The sequence below is a fragment of the Orcinus orca genome, chromosome 12 (genome assembly GCF_937001465.1).
Source record: "Orcinus orca chromosome 12, mOrcOrc1.1, whole genome shotgun sequence".
Taxonomy (NCBI): domain Eukaryota; kingdom Metazoa; phylum Chordata; class Mammalia; order Artiodactyla; family Delphinidae; genus Orcinus; species Orcinus orca.
In genome coordinates, this window is record NC_064570.1 from 55437111 (window position 1) to 55443288 (window position 6178).

The following is a 6178-nucleotide window of genomic DNA, read 5'->3' on the forward strand; positions in this document are numbered from 1 at the left end:
GTTAGCGTCACTGTGGCTGACACATAAATAATCTGACACATTAATAACAGTACTTCTAGCTTCACATACTAACCTGGACTTCTGATCAAGATTAGCCCAATAAAGGAAGTCATCCGATAAGCCTAACAATTCTATTTTGAGCCATATCTAGTTTGGTACCCTTCGTCCTCCTCCTTTAGCATTTGAAGACAGCAGGCTGAGTTGGCAGATACTGTTTATGGATGCTTGAGGTTGTTTTTCTCAGTTCAATCTGTTTCAGTGAATTCTTGATGATAGAAATAAGATTTGCAGGGAGAGCAGGGGCACTGAGAAGGTCTGCACTGGATGTTCCCCATGAGGCCAACAGAGAAGCTGCTGTCTGAATAGTTTCCAACTGAGTCACAGTTGTCTCTGGATGAGACAAGTTCATCTTCTGGTTTCCTTGGTCCTTTCTTCTTTGTAACGTGACAATGTCCTCTAGACTCCTGTGATAGGATTAGCTATGTTTGCTGCTGTGCTCCCTGGGTGGATGGTTGACCACACATGTTGAGGAAACAACTCTGGCGACCATGGGCTTCGGTGGTGGAGAAATAGTTGGTTGTGGGGCAGTCTGAGGGATGCTTTTGCTGGACGCGCCCCTGGGCTGTCACTGGGATTTGCTTGTTGCAAGAAAACTTTGGGAACCTGTACGCTGGTCACAGATGCTGCCGTCACAGCTGGGGCAGGACTGCTTCTACCCTGAGCACTGCCAGTCACTGGGCCAGTCTTCATAGAGCCAGGAAGTGAAGACACAGATGTGCTGTCTTCACTGTCTACAGACAGGTCGAGGCTGCCATCATCCAAAGCTGTTAATCTGACACCTTCCGTCGAGTGTGTTTTCTTTTTCTGAAGCACGTGATTAGGTAGTAGTTGATGAAGTTCCTTTCTTCTCAAATGCATTGCAGCAATTTTCATATCCATCTCAAACATCTTGCTATTTATCGCTTGCCTATAAACTGTATCTGTGAAAGACTGGATATCATAAGTGAGATCAATACTGAGAACTTCAGAGTTTTCTGGGTTTTTTAACACTAACCAATCACCCACACTGTATGAAATTCTTCCTTGTCAGGCTTTTCCTTGGGTGCTGGAAACAACTGAGGATTCACATGTGCCAGTGTAATAAATCCATTCTTCTCCAAGCTTCCAACCAGGATTCGGATTTTTGATTCCACCAAGCCTGCCCATTTTAGATGTTGTTTTTCTGTTGGTGCACTTGCTAGAAGTGCAATATAATGCTTGTACTTTTGAAAGAAGCTGGGAGCTTCAAAAAGTTTGGACCGATCTGCCTTACTCAGCAAAATCTCATGTGTGATAGCAAGCCCTTGCTTACACTCCTCAATCATGACCATTCTTGTTGAAACAGACACGTGGTAAGTGGAATTCTTCTGTGGGTAAGCTGGTGTAATTATAGGCATGAAATGGTACCTATCGCTGGGATTTACTCTCGGGTCCCAGATAGGCAAATTAAGATTTCGTTTTTCAGGCTCTTTCAGTAGCACTGGATTTGGCCATTCCCATTCAGCAAACACCAAGAAAAATTTACATACAAGAGTTGATGCTATTGCATTTGGGTAAAGCTGGCAAGTTCTTGCTCCTAGCATCGCCCAGGAAACACCTCCTAGGAAACCTAATATATTGTAATAGATATTGAGGCATTTGGCCCACAACTTGATGGCTCTCAGAGTTAATCTGAAGTTGTCAATGTTTGGTACCAGGTGTAAAATCTCATCAGTTACCCAGCAACCGTTAAGACTTATTATGCATCTAATATCTAAATTTTTAAGCAGACTGTCATCTCTTAGGTCCAAATCTTCCAGAATAGTCTGCAGTGCTAATCTTGCAAACAAAATATCAATCTCTATCCCACTAAAACACAGTTTGATAACTGGTACAAATGCCTCCTCAACAGCCTTTAAAACCTTTACTTCTTCATGTAGTTTCAATTTATCATAGAAGTAGGTGAAAAAGTCGCTTCGATCAACACGTCTTGGTGCCACGCACAACGTGTCAATATCTGCACCCTTCGTATGCACCCCTAATCTATAAGAACCGAATGTAAAGATTTTCCCTCCAACATTTTCAATTACAGCTTGTGGAAAACTCTTGCTTTCACTGATTTCTCGTACCCATTCCTTTACCAGATTATTTAATTTCTCCAAAATTAAAATCCTACGCTACAGTTACTCTTCCTCTTCAAAAACCCCAAAGGGTTTCAATTAATTTCTGGGTGAGTACGCAGTCAGTCTCCCTGGGGGGGTGCTAAACCGATGGGGGAGGGGATGCCATAGTGCTTGGGTGGCGGCGGGGTCTGTTGTTATACCGGGGTGGTCACCGGAAACAGCATCACCTCTAGCGCTGGCCCCGCCACGCCGCGTCCGCGCCACCGCGACCTCCGTAGCTGCAGCCTGGGTCATGATCCGCTGAGGCGGGAGGGGTGGGGCTCCTACCAGCCCAGGTCCGACCCGCTCCCGCCACTTGAAGCGCCTCTGCGCCATCCCCTCGGCCCCACCACGGTGCCGGGGCCCTCGCCGCTGCGTTCTAGCAGGCCTGATTTTAAATGCTAGCTACGCCACAAACTACCTGGGTATAATTAGGAAATACTAACGAAAGTATGCAGAGGTTCTCTTATGCCACGATGTGTTCTACACACTTGGGATATGTAGGAACTAAGGGTTAACTTTTCCAAAGTGGATTCTCTGCAGGTTGGTCTCCTACAAACGTCCACGGAGGCCAACCATTGTTCTGAGGGAGCCACGCCTGGATGAGGCTGAGATGGAGGATCGTGAAACTGGCCTGACATGTTACGCAGATGCAAGACAAGGCTGGGAACCTAGCCTCCAGATTACACCACGATGGTTGCCCACACTGAGCATGCGTACATACATACATAGCTCATACATAACTATGAGCGTACATAGTTCCTCCGACTATGTACGCTGAGCTGGGAGATCAGCACTGGAGCCGAGTGCCTGCCCACTGGAGTGCCGTTCAATCCCACTTCTAATCAGGCCAGGGAAGGGATGATGATTTCTTAATCATGCGGTCTAAATAACCCCACAGTCTAAGGGTTTGGTCCTTCTGCCAGAGTCTAGCAACTGTTCCTGCGCTATTCCTAGGCTCTAACCCAAAAAGTAAGTGGTTACAGGGGATCCACACTTCTGCCATTGACCCAGACTCATAGTTTACCCCCAAAATTGTTCCATCAACTCAACTCTGATGTGTGTGTTTGTTCTCTGACATCTATTTGACCTTGTTCACTTGATATTATATTCACAGTTGTTTTTGCTCATTTTTCAAAATACTTTTCTACAGGTAAACTCACAGCCCAGCATTCTAGCTTCCCTCCAAGGCTACACAAACTTTCTCTTCTGTCCAAAATATCCTTTACCTTTGCTCAGTAAACACCTATTCCTTAGAATCCAAGTCAGGTGTCACTTTCCCTTTATGCTTTTCCTTATTTCCCTGACAGAAATAGATGGAGGTAATTGCTGTAATTTGTAACAGTTTTGTAGTTTCTATGTATTTCTAGAGAAGAATATAAAAATTATAATTTTAATTATTTGTTTGCATGATTTGCCTCCTGGAGCAAAATATGTTTTTCAAGGGTAGGCAGCATTCATCTTTTTATCTCCATTCCTTAGCAACATGTCCAAACTAGAATAGATGTTTGACAAATTTGTGGGAATGGAAATCGGCATGAAATCACCGCTCAAAATCCACTGTGACAGAAATAACCAAAATATTTAGATAATAAAGTTCAAAGCTACATTTCGAATGAAAATAATGCCACCATCTGGCTCATCTCAAAGAAAAGAGAAAAGCAATCTCTCAGAGTACTGATTACAAAGTCAAAATGCATTTGGTAACTGAGAGAAATAAAAACTTTACCAGTAACATTTCCTTAAATTGTCACTCATTATTTTAAAATGGCATTGGAAAACTTGAGCTTGAAAAACTATCTGGTTAAATTTTCATGGTAGTTGACAGACCATCTGAGTATACTGAATAAATGGCCTCACTTGGTCACAATACCTGACCCACTGTTTTAAACCAGTACCTGTAATTCCTGTCACTTGTATCATTTATTTAGTTATGTATTTGCATCTTCTTCAGAAGTAGGTAGCTTAATAGCAATGACTGATTTAAAAATATGATTTTTATCCTCTCATTTATCCAGGAAAACATCTCTCTGAAATTTGTAGCTTGCAATTATTTCTGAAGTGAGTGTCATATCTTGTACTCTATACCACGTATTTTATTTTTCATAAACAGTTATCTTCCTTCTACACCACACTGCATATTTTTAGATCATTGATAACAATTTACAAATATATTAGACATTTAGATTTCTCATTTTGGAATGTAGGTATGAGATCCAAGCAAATAGAATAAATGGAAGTTGTCCTTTTTCAAATGGCAATAATTATATAAATAGATATGCAGTGAAAGTACATCAGGTGGGAGGAAAGCCCAGAGAAGTTGCAGAACCAATAAAGGGAAGGCAGCTGCCCAGTATTCCTGAGGGGCACTTGAATGCAGGGAATACGTGTATTGAGTGTGCTAAGAGTGCACATTTTCAACAACAGAGACACTGCATTTACACTGAAATTAAAATAAGCACAAGAGGGACTTCCCTGGTGGTCCAGTGGTAAAGAATCCACCTTCCAATGCAGGGGACGTGGATTCAATCCCTGGTGGGGGAACTAAGATCCCACATGCCACGGGGCAACTAAGCTCGTGCACCACAACTACTGGCCCCAGGAGCCTCAACTAGAGCCCGCGTGCTGCAAACTATAGAGCCCACGTGCCCTGAAGCCTGTGCGCCACAACTAGAGAGAGAAAAAAAACCCGAACACCACAATGAGAGAGAAGCCTGCGCACCGCAACTAAAGATCTTGCATGCCTCAACGAAGACCACTCATGCCACAGCTAAGACCCAACGCAGCCAAAAATAAGTAAAATAAAATAAGCACAAGAAAACAAACAAGAGCAAAGCTTCCTAGAGAAAACTCACCTCTGTCTGATTAATTTTGCAATGAGCATATAAATTCACAATGAATCTTTAAACCAAATATCTCATGGTACATTTTAGTCAAACTGAAAACAAACAAGCCAGTTGATTTTATTACCTAAATCGTAGACATCTCTATGCTTCCAAAATGTTATCTTAGTTGGAAACTTTCTAAAGAGATCTGAAGAGAGCATAAAACTATAAAAACTGTCAAAAAAGTTTTATGAATTTTCTTAAAAACAGTATCTTCTCCACTTTAGCTAGAAATGGACAAGGAAGCAAGTCTCTTTCTGTGTACACTTCATCATTAGGAAATAAATTTCATGCCAATCCCACAAAACCCTTGCTAAGCATGAGTTAACATGAAGGATCAGATTATCAAATCAGACTCACACAAATGAGAGATCTTACTCAGTTTTAGCCTTTATTAATAATTTCGAGTAAATAGGCTTTTAAGAGTCATGAGTGATCAAGGGTGAGGTATAGGGATTTTTAGTGTGCCTTCCTACCTACAACAGATGCACCCTCTTGCCCAAGTAAAAGTTGAGGTCTCAAGTTAGGAAAGTGTACATCTCGTCACAGTCAGGACCAGGTTCAGTTACAAAATACCTCAATTTTCTATTCAGATAGTTATACAGCTTATGTGACATTTTCCAGAGAGCCATGCTTAATTCACCCATAGATTCCAAGTGTGTTTGTCTTAAGTAATCTTAGATCTGGACATCTGACATTCAGTATATTTATAGAATATAAATCTATATTTATATATATATATATATATAGCATATCTTTTAAAGATATTATATAGCATATCTTTTGTGCTACAGAAAGACTCTTTTGCATTAATTTGTTTGCCAAAAGGTCAGTTATTACTATGTTCATAAGGAGATTAGACCAGGATCACGTACCTGCCTTCTTTCTTCCTTGAATTTGCCCCCCTCAGCCTCAGGAATAAGAGCAAAATTGATTGCAAGCAGCTCCTCGACTCCTTTCTCCTTAGCATGCATTGAACTAATTTAGTTCTAATTAACAGCAAATCATTAACTTTCCCTGGTCACCCACTTGACTTGGACATTGGATAAGCCCATATAAGGGACTTCTTAGTAGGAATTTCAGGTACCAGCAAGCAGCAGTGAATCACTGGGT

The 6178-nt window shown here is 41.6% G+C and overlaps 1 pseudogene; it reads right to left on the reverse strand.

Annotated features, from left to right (window-relative positions):
* Positions 1–456: 456 nt before the first annotated feature.
* Positions 457–2365, reverse strand: LOC101274971 (poly(A) polymerase beta-like; annotated as a pseudogene).
* Between the last annotated feature and the right edge of the window lie 3813 nt (positions 2366–6178).